The 15,500-nt window shown below is 39.2% G+C and overlaps 1 long non-coding RNA gene across 1 annotated transcript in view; it reads left to right on the plus strand.

Annotated features, from left to right (window-relative positions):
• Window positions 1-466: 466 nt before the first annotated feature.
• LOC150058867 (uncharacterized) overlaps window positions 467-15,500 on the plus strand; it is a 92,800-nt gene continuing 77,766 nt past the window's right edge. Inside the window, exon 1 of the long non-coding RNA XR_016536655.1 lies at window positions 467-720. This is a non-coding gene — a long non-coding RNA (uncharacterized LOC150058867). The remainder of the gene's footprint in view (window positions 721-15,500) is intronic.

Raw genomic sequence — 15,500 nt, forward strand, 5'->3', positions numbered from 1 at the left:
TGTAATGCTAGCTACTCAGGAGGCTGAGATCTGAGGATCAGGATTCAAAGGTAGTTCAGTCAGGAAAGTCTGTGAAACTCATCTCTAATTATTTACCAAAAAAGGGAAAAGTGGAGCTGTATGTCAAGTAGTAGAGCTCAAGCCTTGGGGTAATGCTTAGGCCCCAACTTGGGTACACATACACACACGCACGCACACATACACACGCACAAAGGATCCTTGCAAACTGTTGAATGCTTCTAGAAAGAAGCATCCCAGGTGAGTGTTAGGACTGCTCAGTGGAAATGGCCCTTTCCCTGTGGACCCTAGAAGTCCCGGGGCCAGCACTGTAACTCAGGCAATGATGTGGCTGGGCTAGCGGGAGGTCCGCCAAGCTCTCATTTCCCTCTCCCCTCCGGTCACCACCCCATCTGCTCTGGCCACACCCCCCTCCACATGCCCCCACCTTGTGCGGGTGGGTGGCCGTTTGGCTTCTCCCTCTCCATAAACCGTCCTCCCCGGATCCGCGTGGAAGTTTTCTTTTGGAAACCCTTACATGTGGTGCCATGAGGAGTGGATCAGCAGTCGCTGGATCGCTTTCCTAGGGCCAGTCTGCCCCCCATCCCCTGGCCCCTGCTCCCCTGGACCCAAACTGCTGAGGGAAGGAGGAACCCCACTCAGTTCCTCTGCCTTTACCACTGCTGGCTGCGCAGTTGCTATGCTGTTCCCTGTCTGCTCCTGGTGAGTGACCCCCACTACAAGCCCTCCCCCTGTCTCTTTTGACTTCTTCCCTTCTGGTGAGAGACTCCTTACCTATAGACCCTCCTGTCTATCTCTTTCAAATCCTCCCAACCCCTCTATAGGCTCTAGTCAGACTGGATCCCTTCCCCCACCCCACCCCAGTCCCGTCCTCTGCCCTCCACTCCACTCAACTGCTTTAGGTCCTCACTGACCCCACCCTCCCTTCATCACTGGCTCTGCCCCCCACCCCCACCATCCTCACTGACTCCAACCCCCATCCCCTGTCCTCACTGACTCTACCCCAATATGTCTTCTCTGGCTCCACCCCTCGCCTCTATTGGCTCCACCCCCCACATCATCATCTCCAGACTTCTTATTCCAATGGGGTCTCATCAGCCTCACCTCTCCCCAGTCAGCATACCCCTTTGGGATGTCTTCTATACTCTTTAGCTATTTTTTTACTCAAGGATTGCATAAAGCCCAAACACCTTATCCTTACTGCAATTGAATCTGGCCACAGTATAAGCTAGATAGTCAATCTCAACAGCCCCAAATAGGACTTTTGATTATAATATTCTCAGGAATATGGACAACTTCTGTCAATGCAATGGTAAATGATCAGAGGTTCTATCCCTGTTTGTCCTTCTCTGCCAATCCTGCCCAACATTCCTATCCTCCTGGACTAGAGAGGCACCCTGCCCTGGTCAAATCACCTAAAAGCCTGGAGCCTCTTCCTGTATTTGAAGGACCCAGTCCCCTATTCAACATTGAGAACTCTGCTCCTCCTCCCAATGCTAAACCTTCTGTGCCTTCTCCTTTTCAGTCACCTCCCATGGCACACACCCAATCTCATACTCCAGTATGGGATTGGCCTCCCCCTTATATCCTCTGCAGAAGGTGGCAGAAGCAAAGGGAATTTTTCATGCTCATGCCCCCTTCTCAATGAGAGATCCATTCCAGATCAAGAAGTCACTGGGATCCGATGCCCAAGCCCCTAATAATTATAAGAGTTTAAAATACCTTGTTCAGATGTATGACTTCACTTGGCATGAATTATAAGCTCGTGAGCTTAGGTTAAGCTTTCCAGTCTGTGGCGATTTGAAGGTGACTGTAATACCTTGGTGGTTTATTACTAGGAAAGCCATGAAGCATTTACAAGTGTGAAAGTATTATCCTATCCAGAAAAAAATAATATTGTTTAAACCAGTCAATAAATATTTAGTACCTGTTATGCATGAAAGTACTGCGACTACAGCTGTGAACAAAATAGTCACAGCTATCCCTCTCATTTTGTTCATAGCCTAAGGGAGAGACATCACACCAGTGGGTGTAAATAAGAAACTGAACAATCACAGTAAACGAAGTCATCTTTATGCACTGGAGACTGGTTCAGATGCCTCTTCTTTTCTGGGTGTTTTCAGTTTGTCCTTTCCTGACAATGTTGGCCAGTGCGGGGTGCTCTTTTGTTTGACTTCTTGAAAAACAGAAAGAAATTCAGCCTAATAACTTTCTTTCTTAAATCTTCAGTTTCAAGCTATTCTACCCAAGTTTCCTGAACTTCCCATACATGGCACATAGAAAAGTGGCTATCAAAATTTCCAGGTCCTAATTCCCAGACCTGTGATGACATGATGTGATGGTTCTCTAGGTCCTGCACTGTAGATGAAATTAAGTTTTCTAAGTAGCTGGCTTTAACATGCAGAGATAAGTCTGGGATGTCCAGGTGGGTCAAACATAGCCATGAAGTTTGAAAGGGGGACGCAGAAAATTTAGCATCTGTAGCATATAGTATAAGGAAGATTCATCCAAATTAGTGGCTTTTAAGATGAAGAAATAATCAAATCATCACCCCAGACCTATAAACTCAAGAAGTTGGAAAAGGCAAACTGATATGACCTATGTCACTTTCACCCAGAAAATTGAGATTTCCTCTGCTGCCCTCCCTTCCCTTCCTCTCCTTTTTACCTCTCTTCCCCTCCCCTCCCCTCCCCCATTCTCTCTCTCTCTCTCTCTCTCTCTCTCTCTCTCTCTCTCTCTCTCTCTCTCTCTCTCTCTGTCTCTCTCTCCCTCTGTCTCTCTCTCTCTCTGCCTCTCTCTCTCTCTCTCTGGCTCTCTCTCTCTCTGGCTCTTTATCTCTGTCTCTCTGTCTTTGTCTCTGTCTCTGTCTGTGTCTCTCTCTCCATTTAAAAACCAGTGGAATTTTAAGAAAATTGAGTAAATAATGGAAGGATGAGTTTATGAAACTGTAGTAGGAGCTTTTATATTGAGTAGCTAGGTTTAGACTTGAGCCACGAGTTCCCAGCTTCTTCATGAAACTCTATACTTTTCTTCCCTGGAGGAGTAAGACAGGCTGACACACAGCTAGCATGGTGAAGAAATTTGGATCACATTACTTCCAAAGGCCTTTCAAATTGGCATCATTATGAATCTGTTATTCTCCTAACTTTCCTGGACTGTTGTAAATGCATTAGAGTTACATAAAATTGATGATCATATTACATAACCCTTGAAAGTAAGAAATATAATCTACTATACTTAAATGTAATGAAAATATGTACAAAATATTAGTGAATTAGAAAGATAACCCATGTTGATGAATAATGTTTGGCTGCTGAGTTAAAAGTATCTGCTAAATGTCATCAAGGAAGAGATCATTTAGTTAATATGCATACAGGCTAATTTAGTATTTCAAAAGTACCCAGTTTTTCCTATTTATACTTTGTATAAAATCTTACAGAAGGGGCCAGGAGTTTGGCCTAGTGGTAGAGTGCTTGCCTAGCATGCACGAAGACCAGGGTTTGATTCCTCAGCACCACATACATAGGAAAAAAAAAGCCAGAAGTGGTGCTGAAGCTCAGGTGGTAGAGCTCTAGCCTTGAGAAAGTCCAAGGACAGTGCTCAGGCCCAGGACTGGCAAAAAAAAAACTTGACCCTTTGGACTGGGAGTTTGGCCTAGTGGTAAGAGTGCTTGCCTAGCATGCATGAAGACCTGGGTTTGATTCCTTGGTACCACATATATAGAAAAAGCCAGAAATGGTGCTGTGGCTTACGTGGTAGAGCACTAGTCCTGAGAAAGCCCAGGGACAATGCTCAAACCCTGAGTTCAAGCCCCAGGACTGGCAAAATAGAAAAAAAATATCTTGCAGAAGGAATTCCTAGTACCAAGGTGATTTTTAGTAGGTCTAACCCTTTACAAAGCAAGCTGAGTCTGTCATATACTGTCAGTTCTCTATCCAGGAAAATTTTGAAGAAGGACAAATAATAATAACATACACAATAGAAATATTTCTAAAGGTATCAATTCCTGTAATATTTATGAGACATCTATTTTTATGTAAGAGTTTCATGAGGCATTGAAGCTGCAAGTCAGTAAGACTCCTGGGATTACAATGGATGAGAGGTTGTCCTTGATAAAGAGCCAAGAGTTTAAAGTTGTAAGGCAGATCTTTTTGCAACTGTGTCTGATTCTCACCTAATTCTGCAACTTACATGCTGGCACATGTATTCCATATACATTCATCAGACAGAATAAACTTTGTCCTCTACTACCCAAACTCACTCAGCAAAAAATATTGCAAGAAATGAGAATAGTTTCCATATCAAAAATTGGTCTGAGAATTTCTCAGTTGCTTTATATAAGAAATTCTGTGTATTCCCTGTTCTGTTAAACTGGTACTGAACAAAGGAAGCAATAAGGCCATAGCTTGAAATGCATATCTAAATATTGTTTTTCAAAAAAATATTGTAAAGGTGATATACAGAGGGGCTACAGTTACATAGTAAGGTAATTAGTACATTTCTTTTTGAACAGAGTTAACCCCCTTCATTTTCTTACACTCCCCTCTAACTCTCATCCCCCACACTGAAATCAAGTCCACTTCCAAGATAGGGTCTTTTTTTAATCATTGTTACATTAGTTCACACTTTGTCCCTCTGTTTCTATGAATCCCCTTCTGTTCCCCAAATCAGATAAGCTTATAGACAAGACAATGGATACAGAAATCAAAAATAGTATCAACAGGGAATAAACCAAAGCGGTGTGGGGAAGAGAAAGAAAAAAAAGAAAACTGCAAACAGCAAACTATTTTTTTAAAAAAAAAAACCTCCTAGTTTCATTTCTTGGAGCTCATTTCAATAAGCATCATTTCATATGGTCATATGCACATAGATATTCAGCCATTGTGATCCTCTGCTAAAATATCTTATTTTGAACTGGAGAAACCATGCAGCCTATGTTTCTTTGGATCTGGCCAACTCTGCTTAATATAGCCTTTTCCAAGTCTTTCTATTTCCTTACAAATAGGGCAACATCATTCTTTCTGATAGAAACATAATGTTCCAGTGTGTATATAGATGAAACGGTCACATCTTAAGTCATTCAGCATAAGATCTATTTCATTGAGGTCTCTCCTCCTTCTAGGAATGTATTTCAATCCTAAGAGTGCCCAACAAAGAAACAGAATTACTCATTGGTACTGGGTGCTGATGTGTTGTGGGAAAGTTAAGGAGGGGCTTTAGGGAATTCGGGGAGCTGTGATTACAAAGGGTTCCTGTGTGATGGTGGCATTGCTGACATAACAAGCAGGGTCACTGGAGTATCCTGCAAGATAGTTCACACAGTCATGTCCACTGATTTCAATACAATGCCAGCTTTCTTGGTTTTATTATCAGATTTATGATGATCTCAGGGATTCATCTGACAATAGAGTATAAAGGAAATAGAATCTAAAGGGCATTGGCAAGGCTGTGGTTCTGTTTTTGTTCATGCACATCACAAATCGATGTCTCTGGAACTCATCTACGTGCTCAAGTGATACATTATGAAACCATCCAGATTTAAGGCTTGCTGAGGCTTAGTCACCTGAGCACATTATCCCACATCTTTTTTTTCCTATGTAGAGGAGTATTCTTTATGTGGAAAGGTGACACAGACCATAGGTGGCTCATGTCTGTAATCCTAACTACTCAAGAGGCTGAGATCTGAGGATCGCAGTTCAAAGTCAACCCAGGCATAAAAGTCCTTGAGACCCTTATCTCCAGTTAACCACCAGAAAACTGGAAGTGGCACTATGGCTCAAGTGGTAGAAGGCTAGCCTTGAGCTGAAGAGCTCAGGAACAGTGCCCAGGCCCACAGTTCAAGCCCCCCTGACCAACTGACAAATAAAAAGGTGACAACATTCATCATTTTCAAAGGTGTAGCCTCAGTCAAGACCAAAGTTACTTTTTCTGTTACAGGTTGGAATATTTCCTTTTGTAGGGATCTTATTTCTTGCATGCAAGAGCCTTTACTAAAAAAAAAAAAAAACATTTTGTGTCAGTCATAGAGCTTGAAACCAGGGATATTGTCCCTGAGCTTTTTCACTCAACTGTGATAATCAGATCTGTTTCTTGCATAGCTGCATAGCTAGAATTATAGACAAGAGTCACCAGTGTCCAGATATCTTCACAATTTGAGCTTCTGATTGGCTTTTTAATTGCTCGGTTCTCTTAAACTCTTGAATGTTTCCAAGTGTGCTATGATCATATCTGTGAACATGAGACCTACATAAAGCATAGCAGGTCGTTAAGACATTACCTCTTGTAGTTCTCTGAGTACTTATAGTACTGAGAGACTCAAACCTGTGGCTACAGCTAGACTGTAGACATGTTTATCCAACAGATACATTTATTACCATTGTTTTGAAGATTGTTCAGATAGCCACTTCCTCTTTTATTTTGAAATGTTGTTCTTTTACAGTTATGTTGAGATATGATTTTTAAGACCTTCATATATTTAATGAATACAATTAGATGCATTTGTACTTATAAATGTACCTGTGATACTATCTCTGGCCTTTTGTTGTGGTTGTTTTCCTTCTCCTACTCCTCTGCCTCTTCCTCCTCCTGCTCCTCCTCCTCCTCTTCCTTCTCCTACTCTTCCTAATGTCCCCCTTTATTCTTGTTTATCGTGATAAGAATGGTTTGAAGGAGATATGTCATCTTAATAAAATGTTAGTTTTATTATGAGTTATAAGCACACTGTGTTTTACACCATATCTACGGAACTTACTCATCTTGTGAAATTATAGCTGTATATCTATTGAACAAAATATCCCACTCTTTAATTCCTAGCCAATAACTCTTCTATTTTCTGCTTCTGTAAGCTTGACCATTTTAACTACTTTATACAAGTAGAATATAGAATCATGATCACATGTTAATATATACTAAGACACAGAGAAACAGAAACTCTTTCAAGCACTCGTGGGAATGTACAACAATATGTCAGCAAGAGGAGCCTAAAAAAATATAAAACCAGGACTATATGATGTAGTTATTCTACTCTGGTATGCATCTAAAAGAAAAAAACATAGATCTTGAAGAGAAATCTAAACTCCCATGCTCATTTCAGCATTATTAACAATAAGCAAGAAGTATAGACAACATAAACGCTCCTGGACAGATCAGTGGGCAGATAGAATGTGATATACAGCAAGCTGACTCATTCACAGATATATTGCATGGGTTTTCTCTAAATATTGTCAAACAAAAAGATATTTGAAAAACAAAAATATTTAACTTCCACATATGAATTAAGTACCCCAGTTGCTGTGGAGAAACTTCTGGTACCAAGTAATTGTGTTTGCGTTCAATCCTGGTGCTGGGAAGGTGAACACAGACATAATTCACTGCATAGATGTGAAAACGGAACTAGGAAAATCAAGGAGATGGTGGAGCTGGAAGAGACGGAGGCGAATGATGAAAGTGACATTGATCAAGAAGCATTGTACTCATAAACTGACAAGTTGAACTGAAGTCCCTTTGTACAAGTACTTAAAGGAAATATAAATATAAGTAAACTAAACTTGTATTCAAGGAAAAATAAATCACTGATGCACCTGCTGAGTGTTTTTCTTCTCCCTCTCCCCCTGACTTTTTGGGGAACCTGTGCCTTTCCCATGGCAAATAGTAGTCAAAAGTCAAGGAAAATGTGAATATGGCTAACTTAAATGATGAAAATTTGAAATTGTTTAAAGGAGAAATGGCATGCCTTTAGAACAAGCTGGGCCGTGTAAAAAAATAAGTATCTACAGCACAGGACTGTACAATGCATTCCAAGCACTTGTAGATTTTTCTCTACGGTGATCTCCTTGGTGATATCAGCAAATAGTAGCAAACACCAAAGGTCAACTGTCTACAGGCAATGAGATAGTTCACCAATTCAAAAAATAAATAAAAGAGGAGCACCAGTGACTCATGCTTTTAATCCTAGCTACTCAGATCTGGGGATTGTAATTTAAAGGCATCCTGGGCAGAAAAGTCTATGAGACCCAGTCACCATCATAAAGCTGGAATTTGAGCTGTGGCATAACTGGTAGAGCACTAGCCTTGAGCAAAAGAGTTAAAGAACCTAGACCCTGAGCTAAAAAAAAAATCCTGTGCCTGAAAACCTAGATGGACCTGGAACACATTTTCTAAGTGAATTATGCCAGGAAAGAACCAACACACAGCTTTTTAAATTTGGAAGAATATTTTAAAGATAAGCATATTTATGAAAATCTACATTGCTGGTTTCTCTCAGTCCAAACTTTTTATTAAAAATTTTTGAATGCAATATTTCCGTGCCCTGCCTCCCTGGCCTTTCTCATTCTCTCCTTCCTTCTCTTCTGTTTTCTTTTTGGTAGTGCTGGAGTTTGAATTCAGGACTTCATATTGGCTAGAAAGGTGATGTATCTCTTGAGCCTCACCGCCAGTCATTTTTTCTGTTAGTTATTTTCAAAATAGGGTCTCATTTTATGCCCTGCCTTGACAGGACTGTGTTCTTCCTATTTTGCTTCCTTTTTTAAGTTTTTAAATATGTTTTTATTTTTATTTTTTCTGCCATTCCTGCACTTGGGCTCAGGGCCCGAGCACTGTTATTGGGTTTTCTCAAGGCTAGAGCTCTACCACTTGAGCCACAGCACCACTTTTAGCTTTTTTCTACATATGTGGTACCGAGGAATCAAACCCAAGTTTTCATTCAAGCTAGGCAAGCGCTCTACCACTCAGCCAAACTCCTGGCTCTTGCTTCCTTTTTTTTCTGAAATGATGGGTATGTGACATCCTACCCAGCCATTTGATTGAGATGGAGTCTTGTGAACTTTTTCTTCCAAGACTAGCATTGAACCATGATCCCCAGTAACCACGTTGCTATGATTCTAGGCTTGAGCTACCATACTTGACTCTAGTCCAGTTTCTATTTCCAGCTTAACATAGTTTGTCTTATAAATAGCACATGAAGAACCTATGCAAGGGAATCTCTGAAGTCTTATGTGGCTAATTCTGATAGTTGTCTTTGTCACAGATCTACATTTCATGTGTTTTCGTTTTTTGTTTGTTTGTTTTTCCTTCTGGGAGATGTTGCCACTCCTGCAGGTGATCACTTAGTCAATCTACCCATCACCTACTAAGGGGCTCAGCACGTATTTCAGAGGAGCGAGCCCTGGGATATATACCACTTGCAATGTTAAAATGACCTTTGGAAGTAAACTAGAAAGTAGGTACAATTGGTAGTCTTTTACTCTGTCTTGGTCTGTGTTACTTTATAGCAAATAGCTCATCCAGAAACAGGTAGAATTTAAATGAATTAAAAAAATCTCATATGTCATAAATTCTAAAGTTAAAGTGGTGCAATCAGCATCAGTGGTGTAGCTCCTGAAGAAAATTTAGCTGTGAGAGCCCTTAGGAAATCTGATTGTACTGAATCCCAGTAAATCAGCTCCACTTAGGATGATCATTCAAGGGCTTTCTGTCAGTTTCACCTGCTAATCAGTTGAAAAGAGGAATGTAAGTGGCAGAAAATGAATGAAGTCCAGCTGCCAAAAGACCACATTATAACATATTTTCCCAGCAGCAAATAAAGGAAAACTATATCTTAGACCTCAATCTCACTTCCCCCTAGAACCATACAAAGGCTTTTTTTTTGACAGTTCTGTGGCTTCAACTCAGGGCCTGAACACTGTCCCTGAGTCTTTTTGAGTTCAAGGCTAGCACTCTATCACTTGAGCTGTAGCACTACTCGCAGCCTTTTCTGCATAGTTTATTGGAAATAAGAGTCTCACAGACTTGCCTGCCCAGGCTAACTCTCAACAGTGATCATTAGATCTAAGCCTCTTGAATAGCTAGGATTATAAGAATGAGCTACTGACCCTTTGCCTCAAAGATAGGCTTTTGTGATAGGTTCCTGTGATATCTAAGTTTCCAGTGCTAATAAGTGATAGTTAATTCAGCTTTATTTATACAATCCCCACCCTCACCTTCGCATTACATTTAATATTCAGGTTCTTTGTGATAATATTCTGCTTTGCTGCCCACATATTTATTTTGCAAGGTAATGTCTAAGCCAGTGTCTGGTAGAGTTCCTCATGGGCTATAGACACTAGGGAAAATGACTCAATAGGGGTCAGAAGGGTTGTTGTAATCATTGAAATATAGCATAAAATTGAAGCAATGATCCAGCCTCTGGGGGAGAAAACACTACAAACACAAGCTAACTTTCTATAACTGATTTGGAATGACTCAAGTTTTAATCAGTTTATAACACACAGAATGAATACACAATAAACAATAGACTATGGTACCACAAGGAGCTGTAGATATTCACTACTTACTACTAGAGTAGCAGAGGAGTTGGTGTTATTCAAAAGTTTATACACATAAGCAGATAGTATATAGCAAAATCCCTGTCTTGCTTGTGTCTTCCTATTTGTTATTAACCAGAGGTTTTGATGGAAACTGCATTTTATCAAAATGAAAGGGCAAAGACTTGTTTTGAAGCTGAACACTTCTCAAGCATTAATTGCATGCCCAGAAAAAAATTTTTTATTAAGCAATCATGATGGGTGAGAACACAAGAGAATTAGTGTTTGAGAGAAGGAAAATATGTATGACATCTAGTCTTCTGTGGAACAGCATTGTTGACACTCTACATCTTCTGGACAAAGAAAATATGATAGTGAATCATACTTTAAGGAAATGATTTATTTTATCAAAAGATTGTAGGGAAGATATCATTAGATAAGGGCAATCTTATTTTGTAAGAGCTATGCCAGTCGCATAGGGACCTGATGCAGAAAGACTCATTTCTCATCTCTTTTGCTATCCCTTGGTTATCTCATATTGTTACAATATTTCACCCTGTTATCTGATATATTTTATATATGCTTAATTGGTTATTTGGAATTGGATAGGGAAGGGAGGAAATCAAGATGAGCGGGGGGGAGGGAAATGGGGACCATGGCATGAGAAAGGGTATCAGTGTTTGTGAAGTAATGCACCTTCTATCTGGTGAATATAATGTAACCTTTCTATTAATTACAATAAAAATATACAGAAAAAAGAAAGACTCAGCAATTGTATCTACTGTCACTGTTTTGAAATTCTTGACAAGTTTTGAATATGAGACTGCATTTTATTTTGCTGTGGATTCCGTTAGTGATAGAGCCAGACCTGTCTTTATTAAATAAGACTGATTTACACTTGCAAAGTAAACCACTACAAAAGTGATCGTATGTACCCTTCTTAGGCTTTTGGTTTAATTTGTTTTCCTTGTGGTGGAATGTTGTAATTAATTTCCTCATAATCTTCTTATTCTCCTTTATGACTATTAGATATAGATGGGAGTTATCTTCCAAACAGTTGATCCAAAGCAGTTCCTTTTCAAGGTTAACTCTGCTCAGATATGCACTGCTTCTTTCTACATTAAAAAAAGGTAAAATGTAACTATCACAATTAAAACTCAGCTTTTGTGGAGAAAGATATAGGAATATCTGTCAACTGGGAGAGAGCGAGGGGAGGGCTGACATTGTCCAAAAAGGAATGTACTCTTTACATGACTTATGTAACTGTGACCCCTCTGAACATCACCTTTATAATAATAAAGACATTTAGAGACATGTACTGTCAATTCATCTGTCTATTCATCTACCGATTTCCTGATTTATTCAACCTAATACACATATACTTGTAATGAAAGAACCTAGGATTCAAGGACAAGATGAGTGGGTAGAGTTTCTTACAGCCACAGTGACTCAAAGTATAATCATTAAGCTTGATTTACAGTATAAGCAAAGCAATGCACTGCAACAGAGAACTAAACAATGGTAATTATTTCAATCAAATGTCAAATCAGCTGTTTTCTTACAAGTCCCTGCTAGTTACACCAGCATTATTCATCGTGGATGGGGCTCTCCATGTGACTCTCTGACCTATGACTAAAGATATGAATGTAGAACGCAGCGGGATAGCATACGATTGTAGGGGAGTAACATTTTCTCTGAGTATTGATCCCTTTGCTTGAGTGTTTGAGACCAGAAAGAAGTTTGTAGAAGAAGCATTTGCAAGGGCCCAGAAGCAGGATTTTGCTCTGCATTAACCATCCTAGAGCAGCCCTGACTTTGGCACATAATTGTCTGCACTGAGAAAGGCCTGAAGTGAAGCATAAACAGTATGCATTTTATGCTACAGTAAACTGTTTGTACACAACAGTGTGGCAGCTTCTATTTCTGATTTGCTTTCACGTGTAGAAGAAATTAGATGGTTTAAAACAATCCTACTAGGCACAGCATCTGGTATAATTATGTCTATTAGTTTGGTTGTACGAGCAGAGAGTCAAGCCATATGAACTCTCTCATCTTTACAACAGGCACATAGCAGTAAGTATCTCTCAAGACAAATGCCTGAAAAGTATTCCCTGTGAAAACCAAGTATTACTCTCTGCAGAATGCTATAATCCTTTAGAATGATGGGTTATTTTACTCATACACTTTCTAAGTTAAAGTGTTGCAAGCACAATGCCTTGTCAGAAATACAACCTCTTTTGCTACTGTCTCAAACATATCTAAACACACACACACACACACACACACACACACACACACACACACACACACACAGTACTTATATACAGTCCAAGAATTCTTAGGTCTTAGGTTACTGTTCCTCTCCATTCAGTTCTTGCTAGAATTTTCTTTTCCCACTTAATTTTCAGCCTCTTGTGTTTCTGTTTCTGCTTGTAGCTGATCTTTCCTCTGACCCAAAATGTCCATAATATGCAATAAAGATTATTCTGCTTTTTTATTTCTTTAAAAATAGCTTTATGTAGGTGCCAGGAGTATGGCCTAGTAACAGAATGCTTGCCTAGCATGCACAAAGCCCTGGGTTCGATTCCTCAGAACCACATAAACTGTAAAGGCCAGAAGTATTGCTGTGGCTCAAGTGGTAGAGAACTAGCCTTGAGAAAGCCAAAGGACAGTGCCCAGACCCTTAGATCAAGCCCCAGGACTGGCAAAAAAAGAAAAAGAAAAGAAAGAAAGAAAAGAAAAAAAGCTTTATGTAACAGTTTTATAAATAGGCATGTGGGTATCTGAGACAGTTACAGCATAGGCCCAAACTTCAAAACAGGTGTTAATGGTATCTGATAATAGCTCAAACCCTAGATACATAAGGCCATATAGGATGAGGCCAAATTAATGGACCTCCAGGACATGGAAACAAAGCTTAATTACAAGTGACCATTATTCTTTGTGTATTATATTTCTCTCCCTTCTCTTGTATTGCCCTTTGGTTAATTTCATATTGTTACAGTACCCCCACTTTATTACCTGGTATATTATATAGATGTTTACTTTTTTATTTGAAAAAGGAGGGGAAAATGAGGGGAGGGGTTAAGGGGAGGGGAATGGGGACAAAAAACATAAGAAGAGTTATCAATGTGTGAGAAGTAATGCACCCTCTATTTGGTGAATATAACTGTAACCCCTCTATACATCGTAATAAAAAATTAATCTAAAAAAAGAATGCAATTATACCAATACTCAAAAAAAATCCTTTCTTGAACCCTCCATCATTCATTTCCTATGTTTGTCTTCCCATGATCCTTGTCTATTCTAGTTTCTTGGGACTTTCACTTCTTTCATTGCTTTGAACTCTTCTCTTCCTAGGAGTATTGGAAATGTCAAGTCTCTACATGATTATGAAAAGACATAAAAGGTTCATGGTGACTATATACATTCAAAGACAATTTAAGTAGATTAAGAAAAGATCTGAACAAACCTAAATCAAATTCCTACCAAGTACTTGCCCAGATCTGAAATCTCTTCCTTTCCTGTCCAAATCCTCCAGCAGACTGTGAGTAAAATGGAGGCCAGTGATTCATTTCCCTGACAATGTAACTCATACTATCCCTGACTGAGTGGCAAGGAGGCTTGGCCATCTAGTTAGAAGATGCATCATGGACCCTCACACTCCTCCTGTTGGAGAATATTGATGTGCCATTGCCAACCTGGAGCAAAACTGGCACTAGGCAGCAGCTCTGCAGGTTCAGGTTATGAACCAAGCACATCAGTGAAATGCAGACACAAAAATAATATGTTAGCACTTAAAAAGCAATCAGACATAGAGATATCCCCTTCTTGAATACTTGTTTGCCAAACACGTCATTTGAAATACAATGTAAACATCAATGTTAATAAATTCTTTAATAAAAAAGCAATCAGACAGAAAACTTGGATTTGAAGAAATAAATGCAAATACAAATTCAGAAATTTCAGAGAGGAAGGGGAATTAAAGGTCTATTCTACCAAAATCAAATAGTATGTTCCATAAGAAATATACTCACTGTCTTATGTATGTAACTGTAACCCCTCTGTACATCACCTTGGCCATGAAATAAAATTTTAAAAAGGATCTGTTGTGACCCAGAAGACCTGGAAATAAGAAACTGATCAGAATATGGCCATTAAGAAATAAAAATGATGACTTTGAATAGACCTAAGTGGGAGAAGCAGAAGTTCAGTCTGCATGAGGTCCCGAGTTTGTGCCTAGAAGGACCAGAAAGAAAAAGGGAAAAAAACAATAAAACACTTTATATAACTTGTATATAAGATGGCTAAGCTAATGAAGTTCCATAGAATTTGTTAATATGTGGTGGTTTTAGTGCTTTAATTTTAAAGTTTTTTTGGTATAAGTGTGATTAATATATGATTGCTGTGAATTGTACAGTAGTACCAACAGTCTAACAGTATTCAGCAATTCAGCAGTCTAACAATTCTAATTTTCTTTTCTTTGCTTAGCATGCATGAAGCCCCTAGTTCAATTCCTTGGTACCACATACATAGAAAAAGCCAAAAGTGGTGCTATGGCTCAAGTGGTAGAGTTCCAGCCTTAAGAAAGCCCAAGGACAGTGTTCAGGCCCTGAACTCAAGCCCAGGACTGGCCAAAAAAAAAAAAAAAGCTTCTAACACTATGTCACCCGTAAGCATGTAAGCTCTCTAGTTTCATTTGAATCACTAGAGATTGAATTCAGGGCCTTGATGTGAAGAAATGTTTTCTGGAGAAATGTTTTCTTATTTATTCATGTGACAATGTTGTTGAGAGATGAGGGTGGGGTTATATGAATGAAATTGTCAGTTGAAGGTTATTATAAATATTTATCTGATGGATATGCTTTATGTGGAAATGCAAAGAGTTAAATATAAATACCCTTCATTTCTTTTAGCTTTTAAGTAAATTTGTTATGGACACATTTCTGATGAGATTTATGAAGTGTAATTTACTTACCTGAGGCAATCTCTGGCATTTCATTCACAAATCATTAGAGAGTTCCTAGCTAATATACTGATTTATCCAGCAAAGTTATATTGACTGCCTACTAGATGTCAGGGAGGCACAAAGGAGGAACACAATTCTTATGAGACTCATGATTTAACTTGGGGAAAGAAAGGTAAAAATGAGAAACCTAAGTCAACTTCCTTTGCTTTTGA

Source organism: Megascapheus bottae, chromosome 9 (assembly GCF_031878675.1).
Source record: "Megascapheus bottae isolate mThoBot1 chromosome 9, mThoBot2.hap1, whole genome shotgun sequence".
Taxonomy (NCBI): domain Eukaryota; kingdom Metazoa; phylum Chordata; class Mammalia; order Rodentia; family Geomyidae; genus Megascapheus; species Megascapheus bottae.